The sequence below is a fragment of the Cnephaeus nilssonii genome, assembly GCF_951640355.1.
Source record: "Cnephaeus nilssonii genome assembly, chromosome: 7".
Classification (NCBI taxonomy): Eukaryota; Metazoa; Chordata; class Mammalia; order Chiroptera; family Vespertilionidae; genus Cnephaeus; species Cnephaeus nilssonii.
This window is the reverse complement of record NC_137078.1, coordinates 58,619,347-58,635,550: the sequence shown is the minus strand read 5'-3', so window position 1 is coordinate 58,635,550 and position 16,204 is coordinate 58,619,347. Positions and strand designations below refer to the sequence as shown.

Sequence of the window (16,204 nt, the reverse complement as noted above, 5' to 3'; positions counted from 1 at the left end):
CTGTTAAACTTTCGAACAATGACAAAGGAAAACATGGAGTAATTGCTTCACTCAAAGCCTGCCAGGAGATTAATTGCCTAAGAGATGTATTTTATGCAGTGTCCAGAAACTGCAGAATCTACGGGAGTGGCTTGCTTTCACTAGGAGAAAACATATGTCACCTCTCACCAGCGATGTTTATGTCTTTTCACAAACCTGTCTTCTTTCAGCCTAAAGACATTCCAACTGGAAATGACTACAAAGTCAGGAGTTGATAGGTTAGGGGTGTTTAGTAATGCTTAAAATAATACCCTCATGGAGTCCGATACGATGCGGTACTCTGAGCCCAGGGTAACAGCAAGCTAGACCCAGGGGACTGGGAGGCCTTTTTGTTGCTGGCTAGAGAAACTGTTGGGAGGGAGTGGAGAGCGGGGGGCCTGCCTTTGACCTGCCAACTCTGAAACGAACAGATTTGGGGCTGCAAGGCTCTTGGGGAGCTAGCTAAGTGAAGTGAAGAAATATGAGTGGAACCTGTCTTGGTCCCCTTTGGGACTGTATTCAAACGAGGGATTGCTGAAGGCGGACGGTGCAGAGTCTGGAGGAAGTCTGCACAGCCCTAGTGGAGAAGCATAGAGTGCAACTCCATAAACATGGATTGGGTGCCTTCTATGAACCAGGTTAAAGGTACTGGACTCTGTTGGAAGTGAGACTGGGGATGGGTTAAGCTACAAAGGAAAACTACGAACAGCTGCTACACTTCAGGAACATTCTGCCTGGGGGAGAAACCGACATCTCAACAAAGAGTCCTAGTACAGTGAAGTGAGTGCGGGAGGCTGGAGAGAGCATCTTCTCATGGACTCATCTAGCAGTATCAGGAAAGCATCTAAGGGAGATAAAACTGAACTAGAATGGGAAGGATGCAGGGTAGTGGTCCAGGTGCAAAAGGGGAGGATAGATTTCTTGGAAGGGAAACAGGACACAAATGTCTCAGACGGTGTGATATGTTCAGAGACTACATCCTGTTTTTCATTATGAGGTGCTAGAGTCCAAGGTGGGCAATGGCAGGAGACAGAGATGAAGAAGTGGGTGAGGCTGGTCACCGGGGACCTTGTGATCTCTGTTAACACGCTAGGACTGTCCCCCGGGGAGCGTGCAGTGGAGAGTCACTGAAGTTGGGAGCAAGAGATGATCTGATCCACCTCTTAGGTAGCACATTCTTCAGAGGCAGGAAAGATCAATAGACAGGGCCCAGGATGGAGGTAGACAGGCAGACCAGTGAGGAGGATACTGCAAACGTTCCGGTGGGATATGCTGGGAAATTAAATTACAGTAACCATAGGTGGTTAGGGTAAGAAAGGACATTAGAACTGGAAAGAACATATCACATAGTTCAGTTTCTATGTTATACAAATGGAGTAGCCGAGGACAAAAGATGGCGAGTGACTTATCCAAGGTTACAAAGTTTATTGGCAGCCAAATCAGGACCGAAGACCCTGGCCTTCTGATTTCCAGCCCACTGACTTTTCCACTCAGCAATGCCAAGATCAGTCCCAGCATCCTGCCTGTTAGGCAATGCCCTAGAGAAACCTGAAATTTTCTTGGCCAGCATTTTTCCTGTTAATATCTAGGAGGTGGGAACAGTGTTTGCAGCATCAAGCCAGACTGCCTAGGAGCCGGGGCGGAGGGCGGCGGGGGGCGGGGGGAGGGGGGTTCTTTTCTGTTCATCTTCTTTCTGTCTGGCTTTAGATATCTCCCTTAATTTACCCTCTTCTCCTTCTCCAGACAACCTTCTCAACTGCTGCTTATGAAATTTTCTCCCTTCTGCTGAGTCTAAGCAGTGAAACAAGACAATCTAGCACCTTCTCTCAAGTTTGCTTTCTCAATATGTGAATCTGACTTCTGTATCATTGTTAAGGACTGTGACAATTTGAAGGACATGTGGTCCAATAAAATCAAGATCAACTGTTTCCATTTACACTGCTTCCTTGCGCATATAACCATTTTACAGAGCAGCATTATCTATGCAAAAATAGTGTTCTGTGTTGTCTTTTTCAGTAAATTACATGTGTACATATTTTTATGTATATTTGTATCAGCTTTATAGTATTCCTTATGGTGGAAACAGCAGGAAATGTGGAGTGAAGCCTAAGGCTTTGGGTAAGAGACTTCATCTCCAAACCTCAGTTTTGTCAACTAGAAAATGTGGATAATGCTGCTACCTGGAGGGTACCTGGCACAGAAAGGATCAGTCCTACTCCCACCTTTGTCTGGTTGTTTCGTATGGTATTATGTGTTTTCTCAAACATCGAGGTATGATTACAAATGGCACCCATAGCTCAAAGTCAGAGGTCATTTGTTTTAACCTACCTCAAAGCTGAGGATATTTTCGAGCACAGAGTAAAATCTTGATACCTTGTGAAAGTAGGTAGAAAAAAATAAAGAAATGAAAGCTTAATTAGCTAAGAAATCTGTGGCCTTCCAATATCATACATATTGAAGTAACCAGAGTGTATTGTATACCTGGGGGTGGCCGTGCAGTTTATGGAGAGTGTCCGTCACAGGGACGACACCGTTTTCCATTAAGGATGGCCCCGCAGCAGCCTCACAGAGGACTGAATGAGCAGAAGATCAGAGGCTGGCCTCCCAGTTACCGGACTCCCGTGGTGAGTCAGCTGAGCAGTGGTAGGCACCTGAGCCAGGAGGGAGGCGAGGGGTAGAATTCAAGAAGTGCTTTGGAAATTAATTTAGTTTTCAAGTTAAATTGTTGTTACTCTTAAATGTTGCCCATTTTCCTCCTCTGCTACGTTTCTTCTGGTCAGCAGAACTAAACTCATGGGGAAGTGGAGAAATTAACTATGAATGTCCAGTTATTACATGAACTCAGGTTCCCTCTTTGCTGAAGTTAAAGTAAAAAGTGGGAGAAATTTAACTCACTCATTAAATATTTATTAGGTGTCAACGACTTGACACTTACCAGGTGCTGTTCTAGGCAATGGGGGCATAGCAGTGACCAAACCAAAGCTCCTGTCCTCATGAAGTTTGTTTATAAATAATAAATGATTAATGTATCAATGCAGAGTATATCTGATGATGCTAAGTGCAATGCATAATCATCAGTCAGGTAAGGGCAAGGGGAAAGTGGTGGGCATGAGTTCAGAGAGGTGTGGGGGCAGAAGACTATGAAAGGACTCCATTTTTTTTACTTAGCATGAGAAGAGAAGCCATTGGAGAGGTTTGAGCAGAGGAGGGACATGAGCTAGTTTATGTACTAAAAGGATTCCCTACACCTGCCATGTTGAGAAGAGCCTGGGGGGAGGGAAGGGGGGTGATCAAGAGTGTGAGTAGTAAGACCAGTTGTGAGACTTTTGTGGAGGGAAATCATGCAGAGATAATGGTGGTCCAAACTGGAGCAGGGAAGGTGGGTTGGGGGTAGATTTTTGAAGGAGGAGGTAAAAGCATGAGCTGATGGTTTGGATATGATTATGAGAGAAAGTATAGAGAAAGCAGAATGCAAAAGATTTTTGTTATGAACAATTATAAGGATGGAATTGTTATTTCTGGGGTGGAGGAAGAATTCAAGAGTGTTCTTGAAGGGAAATAAGCATTCAGTTTTAGACACATTGAGTTTGAATTCCTTTTGGATGCCCAAGTGGAGATATGGAGAATGAAGTTCAGAGAGTGGTGTGAGCTGGAGATATGACTTTGGGAGGAGACAGGAAGATCAGGTTAGGAAGTGAGAATGGAGGGAAGAGGTCTGAGGACTAGGCCTAGGGATCTCAATGACTGAAATCTTGAATTGGCAAACGAGACTAAGAAGTCACAGCCAAAGAAGTAAAGAAAACCAAGAGAGAAGAGTGTCCTGTAAAAGAAAGAGGTTCCAGAAGGAATAATGAACTGTGTCAAATGCTGCTGTTGGGTCAGTAAAGATAAAGACTGGAAATTCACTGTTGGATTTAGTAACATGGAGATCATTGACCTCAACAAGAGCTTTCAGCAGGATGGCAAAGCAAAGACTTGATTTCAGTGGGTCCAGAAGCAATTGGGAGAACTGGGAAAAGCAGGTGTAGACATCTCCTTTGACAGATGTTTGTGGTAAAAGGGAGCAAAAAGAAAAAGCCAACGTAGCTTACCAGGGAAACAGTCTGATAAGTTTGTTTTAAGATGGGAGATATTATAGCACATTGGTGTACTGATGGGAAAATGATCCACAGAGATGGGGGGAGATGGTGATGCAGCATAGACAAGGGACAGTTGCCGAGCCATGCCTATGGATAGGTGAAGAGGGTGGGATCCATGTGTTCAAGTCCATAGATGGGACTGAGAATGGAGCCCATCTGCTGTAATGGGATGGGAGGCAGAGTTTATGGAGCAGACCAAGGAGGAGTAGAAGCAACAGTTTGGTCAAACTTGCTTTCTTAAGGGCTAACCCCTAAGTCTTAGCTTTTCTGACTTCATAAGTCATACCCATTTCTGTTCCCAGCATGTCCAGAGTTCACACACATGCATAATGTTACACATGACTAGTCTTTGGTACAATGAGTAGGAACTCTAAGATACAAATTATTTTTTTAAGTGGGAGAAAGAGCTTCCAGCTAGAAATATAAGTCAATGTAAACACTACACTACAGTGGGGCATGGGGCGGTGGGGTTTTTAGGTTTTCTCTTTGGTGCCTAGAATAGTATTGATTTCTAGACTAAAATAAGGCAGAAAGAGAATTTATATTTCATAAGCAACTATCATGAGCAAATAAAAACGTGGTACACATTATTTAATATACCAGTTTTACAGATGCGGAGGTGGAGGCTCAGAGATAAACACCTGGCAAAGGGCACATGCAGCTGTCAGGCAGCTGTCAGGTTTGAACCCAGATCTGTGAGTCCTCAAAGCCCTGGTCTTTCCACCACACTGTGTTCTGCCCACCTGATGACTTGGTGAACTTGGAAAAGTCACATAGCCACTCACTCTTGGTTCTTTCAAGAGGGTTAGACAAGAGGCCTGCAAAGTCCTATTCCAACTAAATGACTCCATAAGATGGGGAGCCCCGGGACAGCTACACGGCATGGGGCCTGTCCTCAGCTCACAATTCCCCTCCACCAACTCTGCAAGCCGCCCCTTACTGTTCCCTGCCACCTCTGACACAGGCACAGCTCTCTGCATGGAAGCCACGGGATGACCTGTACTCTGTATTGGATTTATCGTAGTCTCTTGAGGGAGGTTGTGGCCTCTGCCCTTTCCAGATGAATCTGCCATCCTGGGCCTAATCTCCAGCCTTAGATCTCCAGTCCTTCCATTTGCCACACTGTCACTAATCATACCATTTCCTGGTGTCTCTTTGTCTTTAGTATAAAATCTACTCTCTTCTCCTTTTATTATTATCACTAGAGGCCTGGTACACTAAATTTGTGCGCTGGGGCAGGGAAGGGGTGGGGTCCCTCAGCCCAGCCTGTGCCCTCTCACAGTCCAGGACCCTGTGGGGGATGTCCGCCTGCCGGCTTAGACAAGGGACAGTCCATGGGGAGCGGGCCTAAGCCGGCAGGTGGACATCCCTCTCACCTCGCTCTTTACCACCCACCTGCTTGCTGCTTTTTGTGCTGCTGGAGGCAGGAGAGGCTCCTGCCACCACCACTGCCCTCACCAGCCATGAGCCCGGCTTCTGGATGAGCAGTGCTCCCCCTGTGGGAGCACATTGACCACCAGGGGACAGCTCCTGCATTGAACATCTGCCCCCTGGTGGTCAGTGCATATCATAGCCACCCATCGTTCCGCTGTTAGGTCGATTTGCATATTAACCTTTTATTATATAGGGTAATTTTGAGGTGGCAGGTTTAAAATAAGACTATGTTTAAAAAGATAAGGGAATATGAAAGCAGGATGTGAGTACACAGAGAAGGAATGGTATGCTAAACCTCTTTACTCCCATAAACCTACAGATTAAAACCCTACCTTTGGGCCCATCCTTCCTTCCTCCCCACCCCCAGTACCCCCTGCAGCACCCTCCCTCATTACTCCCATTAAGCCGCACTCTGCCTCTTGACTCCACTTACCTTGGCTAGTTAATCCATGATTTGTTGAATTGTTCCTCTTTTAAGCTATCACCTCCTCTAGAAGCCTTCCCAGTCTCAGTTGAATACCCTTCTCTTGTTGGTTGAAAAGAATGGGAAATGTGAAAAGAGAGGGAGAGAGGAATGGAGAGGGGAGGGAAGGGAAACAGAGATTATATTTATCCCACTTATATTTCTCCCTTTACTAGACTGTAAAGTCCTGGCAAACAGGAATTATATCATTGGTATCCTAAGGCAACTTTTCCACTCTAGTTAAAGCCCCCAGATCCACCCCATTCCCCTTTCTCCTTAAAGGATCCATTGGATTTCATAGTTCTTTCCCAGGGACCCCTTGTTTAACAGATAGCAATTGCAATATTCCCATTTGGTGCATCACAAATCAATCCTTAATGCAATGTGAATTTCTGCCTCGACTACAATTTTTTAAAACTGTGTAAATTCTATGTATGGCACGGGCACCTCTGCATTGCCTTATTTTGGGTTGAGGATAGGAGGTTTGGGGAGGCTTTAAACCCTTGCTTTTTATGGAGACTAGTATAGTAGTTCCCCCTTATCCATGGGGGTTACATTCCAAGACCTCCAATGGATGCCTGAAACCACAGATAGTGCCAAACCCTATATGTAGTATGCTTTTTTCCTATACATATATATCTTTCCACTTAAAGGAAGCACTTTACAGCTTCTCTTTGGCATATCTGAATGGCCAGCATCACTTACTCTTGCACCTTAGGACCATCCTATCTAATAATAGAGTAATATGCAAATTAACCATCACTCCGCGACAAAAATGGCGGCCCCATAGCCACAAGATGGAGGCGCTCAGTACCCTCAGCCCCGCTGCTGGAATGCAGACCCCCTGCAATCGATTGCAGAGAGCTGGGGGTTGCTTAGGCCTGGTGCACGAGCGGACCCCCTGCAATCGATCGCAGGGAGCTGGGTGTCTGCTCCGGCCCCAGGCCGAAATCTTCCGGTGGAGGCTTTTGGCCTGGTGCCGGAGCAGACCCCCTGCAATCAATCGCAGGGAGCTGGGGGTTGCTTCGGCCTGGTGCAAGAGCAGACGCCCTGCAATAGGTTGCCTGGGCAGGGAGCTGGGGGTCTGCTTTTGGCCTGGGCAGGAGCGGACCCCCTGCGATTGATTGCAGGGAGCTGGGGGTCTGCTCCTCCCCAAGAGGCTTTTGGTCTGGGCAGGCCTGGGCAGGGGCTGAGTCGGTGATCAGAGGGAGCTGGAGGGGCCTTCCCAGGCCTAAAGCTTTGGCCAGAGGCTTTAGGCCTGGGCAGGGCCCAGCCCTCGATTGGTGTGAACTATAGAGGAAACACCTTTTCTGACTGTACATTGGCTAAGCTTCCTGTATGCCACTGGTAATATTCTTAGTAACTTGGGTAATAAGAATCCAAAAAGGTGGTCTAGGGTTTTTCCACCACACTTCTGGAGAAAAAAAATGAAGGTCCGCCACTGGAGGGCTAAGAAATGTCATATCCTGCCCTAGCCGGTTTGGTTCAGTGGATAATGCCTCGGCCTGCAGACAGCAGGGTCTGGGTTCGAGTCTGATCAAGGGCATGTACCTAGGTTGCAGGCTCCTCCCTGGCTGGGGCCCAGATCAGGGCTCATGCAGGAGGCAACCAATCAAAGTGTTCCTCTCACTTTGATGTATCTCTCTGTCTTTCCCCTTCTATTCCACATTCTCTAAAAGTCAATGGAAACATATCCTCAGGTGAGGATAAAAAATAAATAAAGAAATGCATATCCTATGGAAGACACATCTTAAAAATGCCTAAAGAAAATTGTCATTTTTTCTTGGTGAAGGGACTGGAGTCCATGTTGATGAAAACACCTTGGTGGCTGCGGTAACTGGCAGTGGCTGCAGCAGCGGGGAGATGGGGCTGGTGCCTTCCCCTGATCAGACCGGTTGCCTCCCACAAAGGGAGGCCAGACTGCGGCTTAGGCCTGCTCCCAGTGGGGTGTGGGCCTAAGCCATCAGTAGGACATCCCCTGAGGGCTCCCAGTATGTGAGAGGGGGCAGGTTGGGCTGAGGGACCCCGGACCCCCAGTGCATGAATTTCGTGTACCGGGCCCCTAGTTATTAAATAAAATAAAGGTGACTTGCATACAAGCACTGTGATATTGTGGCAGTCCATTTGATAACTCAGAAGGCTGCTAAGTGACTAGCAGGCAGGTAAGCTATACAGTCTGGATACACTGGACAAAGGGATGATTCACATTCCAGGCAGATAACGGGGAGCTGCTATAGTCTTTCATAACTGCCATCAGCAGAAGGAGTAAGAAACAAAGCTGAGAAGAAACAGAAAAGCAAAAATTGGGGATTGGGTTTCACCCCATTTCTGAGTACCAAGATGAAATTAAAACCCTCCTAAGAAGTCCCTAAATTCCTTTTACCACTCTTTCCACAACCCTTCTCTTTTTTCAATCCATGGCCCAAGGCATAAAAGGAAAGTGAAAAAAAAAAAAAATCAAAGCAATCCTAGTAACATTTGTGGTAGAAAATCTGACCAGATTGGTATGTGTAAATTTCATATTATTCTAAACTCCCATTATTCTCAATGGGCAAATTTAGGAGGTAGTTTGAATGCCTGATGTTTGGAGACCTGCCAAAGAACATCTAAAGGGTTTCTAATGAGAAGTGGGAACGGGGGAGGGGACGGGCATTGGGGGCTCCAAGTATCTCCTATGCATTCCCCGCTCCAGCCTGAGCTGGGCGAAAAGCAGGCCCTTCCTAGGAGGACAAGTGAAAACACCCCAGGGCTTCTTAGAAGGTGCAAGGCTACCCTACCGCCATGGCCTCAGTAAATAGGAGAGGGCAAAAATCACTCATTCTTTTTATTAGCGATCTTCTGCAGTCCTGCAAATACCATGCTAGTGCAATCCTATCGTTTTCAAATGTGTGTTTAAATAGGAATAAAATGTATTGCATGCATAATTTTCCCCAAAATTGCATTTGTGAGATACAAGCCTGGCTAATTCTGCTCCCTTTCCAACGTGAAACGCAACCCTTGTGTTTCCAAACACCACTGTGAAGCGAGGCCAATACCTTCCCATTTCTGAGTTGGACACAAGTAACTATTATGTGCTGCTCTGGAAACTATGACAGAACCTTATTCATCTGTTTGTTTTAATGGTTCATAGCCAAGAGAAAAAAAAAAAACGTTAAAATTTTAATTTAATTTTTTAAAGCAAAAAAAGAAAAATGGTGTGAGAAAGAGCGAGGGCCTCTTTTGCTAAGGAAATAGCGTGTTAACAATTATCGGGATTCAGAGGTGGGAGACAGCCCGTGAGGCTCGACACAGACTCCTCAGGATGGCTTGTGCTCCCAGAGGCATTCCAGGAGGAGAAAGGGGGGGTACTAGAGTGAGCAGAATTCTCAGGTGGACGTGCCTTGCTTGGCTCACTTTGAAAGCTGATGACCTTTGAAAGGTCAAGTATGTGGACTCCTAACCCTCTTTGATGCCCACTTTCAGATTGGTCTTTAGAAAACAGAGTGTGTGAGATAACTTTGGGATCCCATATTTAACCTGTAATTTCTTGATCACAGCCACCCTGAGGCAGAGTGTATTCTTGGCTCTCCCGACAACTCCCCTTCTCTCCTTCACTCCATCAGCTCTTCCGGCCAGCTCTTCCTGTCTCCACCTGTATTTGTCCTGATGCCCCTTCTCTCCCAAGGCGTGTGTGTGTGAAAGCTGATAGGACAGAGCGTTTCCTCTTCTCCTGCTGGGCTTTTAACCAAGGATGCTTCAAGGCTCCAAATCCTCTCAGGAAAATCAAGGAGGTATTTTTGGAGAGGTGGTAACTTTTTGACCACATCAGAATATCATTTGTTCTCTGAGTTTCTGTGTCTCTGATCTTTTATCTACATTGGAATAATTCTGTAGCCTCTACTTGGATCTTTTATTTTATCGTGTATCTCCTTTTTTAATTAAAAGACGGAGCTGACTTTCAGCTTAAAGAGATCTGACTGCACCTCCCAAGGGAGAACCCTGCCTCTGAACTGGGAAGTGTTGCACCCAGCCCTGAGGTTCCTAGAGCCAGGCCTGGGAAGCACTGTGTGCCATGCTTTAACCAGATCCACTAATATGTGGCCTGATTTACAAATTGAAAAAGGGATACTTTCCATGCATTTATGGCCACGATGGTCTTTTGGGAAGGCACTGGTAAGGTAATTTTGCTTGGCTAAAGAGAAATTATTTCCTACATGAGAAAAAATAACCCACACATTGCTAAATCGCACACTAACGCATCCCTAGGGGTACTGCAGCTCTCTGAGCTATGTGATAGTTCTCCTTTAGATCGAGATTCAGGTCTTTGGGGGCAGGCATCTTGATGTGATTTCATCTTCATTCCATAAAATGGGGCTCTTAATTAAGAGGGCTGAGTGGGGGTCAATTCCAAAGTGTTGGGTTATTTCATTCACTACAACCTATCCCTATGAAGCTGCCATGGGTGGTGGGCAGAACCACCCTGGCATTCCAGTTAAAGAGCTATGAGCCTCATAACAAAGCAGCCTGCTGATACTCTGTAAATTATCAATGCTTCTAGCCAATTAGTCAGCTTGGAAAGAACCCACAAAATTACCCCCCAAATCTCTCCCCAGCTCTGAAGCTTCAAATTCCAACCACTGGCCTTCTCCCAAAGTCCCTCTACCTTGTCCCTTGTGTATACATGAAATCTTTTTTAAATCAAGGTGAAAGTCACACAACGCAAAATCAACCATTTTAAAGTGAGCAATTTAGTAGCAGTTAGTACATTCACAATGCTGTGCAACCACCACCTCTGTCTATTCCAAGGTATTTCACCACAAAATTAAATTCCACACCCATTGAATAATTACTCCCTATTTCTCCCTCCCCTGGCTCCTGGTAACCACCAGTCTGCTTTCTATCTCTGTGGATTTACCTGTTCTTGAGATTTCATATCAATGGCATCATTTGATATGTAGCCATCTGTGTCTGGCTTATTTCACTTAGCATAATGTTTTGGAGACCCTTCCATGTTGTGTCATGTTTGAGTACCTCATTCCTTTTTTATGACTGAATACTATTCCATTGTACATATCTCTCACATTTTGTCTAGCCATTCATCTGTTGATGAGCATTTTGGATTGTTCCCACATATTTTTGTTTGAGTACCTGTTTTCAATTCTTTTGTTTAAGTGAGATTTTATAGTTAGCAGAGTACCTTTACATCCATTCTCTTCTCACTAAGGAAAGGCATACATTTTAATGGGATCTTATCACCCCAAAGGGGAATTTTTAGGGCCTAACTCATTAGCGAGAATCAGTTCAGCTGGTTTAGTCTACTAGCTCTGCCCCTGCTCCAGTGTAAAATCTGATGAGGAAGAAAGTTCTGGGCGTGCCTGGTATGAAGAAAGGTCCATCCCATTCCCCCTAATGCTCACATCTGGCCTCCTATTGTACCGTGCGCTCTTCATTTTCAGAGAATTCCCTTCTTTGCTCACTGACCTGAGCAGTTTGCCCAGGATTTGTAGCTATGGACTTCCACTGTCACTGTCAAACTCCTCTGGGCTGCAACTTGCAGTGGCTGCGCATACCTTTCCTTGGTCCAAGTTGCTTCCTGGGCGGATCCTTCTGCTGCCACAGTGGTTGCGATCACTCTAAGCCCCTTTTGACAATCCTATCTAATAAAAGAGTCATATGCAAATTGACCATCACTCCAACACACAAGATGGCCGCCCCCATGTTGTCAAAGATGGCTGCCCCCATGTGGACACAAGATGGCCTCCACAAGATGGCCGGCAGGGGAGGGCAGTTGTGGGTTATCAGGCCAGCAGGGGAGAGCAGTTGAGGGGGACCCAGGCCTGCAGGGGAGGGCAGTTGGTGGGGACCAGGCCTGCAGAGAAGGGCAGTTGGGGGTGACCAGGCCAGCAGGGGAGGGCAGTTGGGGGGACCAGGCCTGCAGGGAAGGGCAGTTGGGAGCGACCAGGCCTGCAGGGAGGTAAGTTTGGGGGGACCAGGCCTACAGGGGAGGGCAGTTGGGGGTACCAGGCCTGCAGGGGAGGGCAGTTGGGGGTTACCAAGCCAGCAGGGGAGGGCAGTTAGGGGCAATTGGGCTGGCAGGGGAGCAGTTAGGCATCGATCAGGCTGGCAGGCAGAAACAGTTAGGGGCAATCAGGCAGGCTGGCAGGCAGGCAGGTGAGCGGTTGGGAGCCAGCAGTCCTGGATTGTGAGAGGGCAGTCGGACATCCCTTGAGGGGTCCCAGATTGGAGAGGGTGCAGGCTGGGTTGAGGGGCACACACACACACACACACACACACACACACACACACACACCCATGCACGAATTTTGTGCACTGGGCCTCTAGTCCCTTATAAGCTCCTTCCCCTGGGGAAAGGGGGCGACCCTGGCAGTGCAGGGCAGACTGTGTTTGCTTTTCCCTGTCACATGACAGCGAGTTTGGAAGATCCAAGAGGCTGGCGGTGTGGTCACTGAATGACCTTTATGAGAAACATGAGTTCCCATCACAAAGCAACCTTACGTCTCCACATCACCGCGTAGCCAGTGCCAGGCGGTGCGGCCGCAGTGATGAACGGCTGAAATGCCACCTGCCCTTTCACGCCACACTTTTCTTCTCCGCAGAACGCCGCCTCGGCACGCTCCTTGCAAGTGCCCTTGTGCTCACGCAGCCTTGCCACGTCATGTTTTTAATTTGCGGAGCATGGAGGGCATCCATGATGAAAGAGGTGTACGCTGGAGAAAAGCGTGACGTTGATGAATGCTGGAGGAGCATTGGTTTCTCTCCAGCCCAGGCCATCGGGAAAATGGAAAGGATGAAAGGCACTTGTGACTTTACGTTTAAAAGAAAACCTTTGTTGCCACCCGGCATCTTCACAGCACAAAGCCCCTGTAAGCAGTGCCAACATTTCCATAACCAGGCCATTTGGCAGGAAGCTGTGTACCATGGTGACAAGCACTAGTTTGGGATAAATCTAGCTATGGAACTTTGGACAAGTTCTTTACGCTTGCCAGCCCTCAGTTTTCTCATTTGTAAAATGGGAATAATTACACCTTCACCTTTATAGGATTGTTATCAGGATTAAATGACTTAATGTCAGTTGTTGTTTTTTTAATTAAACTTTAAAAATGTATTTTTATAGATTTCAGAAAAGAATGGAGAGGTAGAGAGAGAGAGAGAGAAAATCAATTATGAGAACAGAATCATCAATCAGCTGCCTCCTGCACATCCCACACTGAGGATCGAGCCCACAACCTGGGCATGTGTCCTGACCTGGAATTGAACCATGACCTCCTGGTTCAGAGGTCAGTCAACACTCATCCACTGAGCCAAGCCGGCCAGGCTTAATGTCATTTTTATATTTAAGTGAAACTTAGTGCCTGGTACACAATAAAGGCACCTTATAAAGTCCCTTATTTATAAATTAGGCTGATTGAGTTAAAAGAGGATATGGAAAAGCAGAGAACATAATTACAGATCTAAGAACACAGTGTAATGACTTGAGCTTAAATTTTAAGTTTAAATCCTGTGTCTACCACTAACTGGCTTTGAATTTGAGCCACTTATTTAACTTCTCTGAATCTGAGGGTCTCACTCTGTAAAATACAGAGGATAACACTGCCTAAGGGGGCAGCTTTGAAGAAAGCACTTAGCACAGTACCCAGTAGGGAGAGTGGCAGGCACTTAATACCTGTTTGTTTTTCTAGCGCTGTGGTTCTCAACCACATTCAAATCACCCCAGAGCTTTTATAAAAGCATGAATGCCCGAGCTGTGTCCCCAGAGAGAGGGATTTAATAGGTCCGAGGTGGGGCTTGGCCTTGGTATTTTCAAAGCCGCCTGAGGAGAGTCGCATAAGCAGCCAGGGCTGAGCACTACTCCCCAGCAGATGCCATTTGTTGTTTGTGTTTGTTCGTTTCGTGTGAGTTTTTTAGATCTGCCCCCGAGAGACTGGCCAGAATGTCAGGAATTCTGGGCACAGTCAAAAATTCAATCCACCTGCAGCTCTAAGCCTTTCATTGACAAGAAATGTTCGGCCAAGGAGTTGCATTCCATTTTATTCTGGGGAAAAAAAGTATTCAAAGAGTCTTTTTAGAGTCTTGAACTGGAAAGGTGGTAAGAAGTTTAGCCTAAGCCTCACACATAAAATATGGGAACTCCCAGTCGGTTGGGGATTTATAACGGGGGGGTAATTCTAGGGTTTTGTCCTCCCAAGAGATATAAATTGAGGCCTCGAGAATTTAGTGTGGGGGAGGAAGAGGTGTTCTCATAATGACACCTTAAAAGTCCGGGGCTCCGCTAACGCCTGGGGATAGAAAGGCATCATCTATAATAGCAGTGGGTGGAGGGGGGTGTCTCAGGACTTCGGCTTCCAAGATGCAAGGCTAGGTCATCCAGAACCTTCTTTCTCCCTATGGGTTTATGGTATTAGTTACCCAATAAAAGTGGGGTTAATTTTACAACCCAAGTTAAATGTGAGCCAAAAAGACTTCAACGTTGCTCTAGGATTTATGAAAGTAAACATGTAGAGTGCTTGCAGGATTTTGCAACATTAAAATTTCAATGTCTTTATGTCGAGGATATGATATATTCATCTGTAATCGTATTTAAAGGTTATGTTTTAAGAGTTTTGCAAGGGACTATTTTCAAGTCTAAACTGAAGATACTTCCCCCATCTCCACCTTCAAAAGGATTGTTTTAGTGACTAGGGAGCAGAAAGCAGCTGAGAACTAGTGTCTTAAGGATCAGCCCTATCAAGTTTGTTTGTTTTTTTTCTATTATACTGGGCTCTCTAGATTCCCACACTCAACCCCCACCCCAGTGGGGCCCTAGCACTGACCGTAGTCCTTGTTACAAAGTAAGAGCTTAGTAAATAATTGTCCTTAAAAATAAGCATCCTGTTTGGTCATTGTAATAATCCTATATAATAAAACCCTAATATGCAAATTGACTGAAGAGTGGAACAACCAGTCGCTATGTCGGGCACTGACCACCAGGGGGCAGACACTCAATGCAGGAGCTGCCCCCTGGTGGTCAGTGCGCTCCCACATGGGAAGCACTGCTCGGCCAGAAGCTGGGCTCATGGCTGGCGAGCGCAGCAGCGGTGGCGGGAGCCTCTCCTGACTGCAGCAGGCGGACATTCCCCGAGGGGTCCCAGACTGCGAGAGGGTGCAGGCCAGGCTGAGGGATCCCCACTCCAGTGCACGAATGTTGTGTAACGTGATTATTATTAAATAATGTGATTATTAATCACGTTACCTCTGTGTAGCACTTTTTAAAAGCATTTACACTGTTTGGTAGGCTCCTCATGAGTTTTGGCCGATAGGGTAGAGAGGCCCACTGTTACCATCTATATATGTGGCTCAGAGGTTCAGAGCCTAAGGATAGGAGAATGTTAAACCCAGGAAGGGAATTTGGTTTCTCCTGACTTTGGCTTTAAAGTACTTTAACTTAAAAGAAACCAAAGGGGGGAAATGCTATTTTGTTCAGACGATGTATTGATTGTAGCCGGGTTAACAGAGAAGAGGAACACCCTGGGTGAAAGTCCGCCCGTCAGTGTGGAAGGTGGCCTTTGGCTGTGGTCTGCCTCTGAGGAACAGCTGGGCACTCTGTACTCCGGTGTCTTGTTTATCATAGGCCCTTATAGGAGTTTATGGTCTCTGTCCTTTGGTGCTGAACCTGCCATCTTGGGTCCTGATCTCTAGCTTTTATCTCCAGCCATTTGCCACACCGTCAATAATTGTCTCCCTTTCTAGTGTCTCCTTGTCTTCAGGATAAAATACCCCTCCCACTTTTTAAAACAAAAATTATTATTATTATTGTGAGGCAGCAAACATTTTTAAAGGTTATATTTTAAGGTGTTAAGGGATCGTGAAAACAAGATTTCCATTGACATCTTCTGTAGATTACCTGGGGTTGAGTGACTCATTTGAAATTCTCCAATCCACAATTTGCCCATCCTCTCTCTGCAGCATAGAGATAATGGGTCTTAAGCATCAAGGAGCCTCATAACTGCACTGCCCTCTGGTTTCTTTCCAGCTGCACCTAGCCTCTCACCCCGTGGGGCCACCTAATTGACATATCAGTTAGAGTGGATCTTGTGCAGAATTCGCCCACGCCTTTGTATCAAATGAAGCAGAAATAATCTGTGTTTAAAAAAAACAAAAACTGTAGAACATG

General features: G+C 46.2%; 1 protein-coding gene across 2 annotated transcripts in view; it reads left to right on the top strand.

Moving 5' to 3' along the window:
- Positions 1–16,204, top strand: part of ROR1 (receptor tyrosine kinase like orphan receptor 1) — a 402,917-nt gene that overhangs the window by 343,501 nt on the left and 43,212 nt on the right. The window lies entirely within an intron of this gene.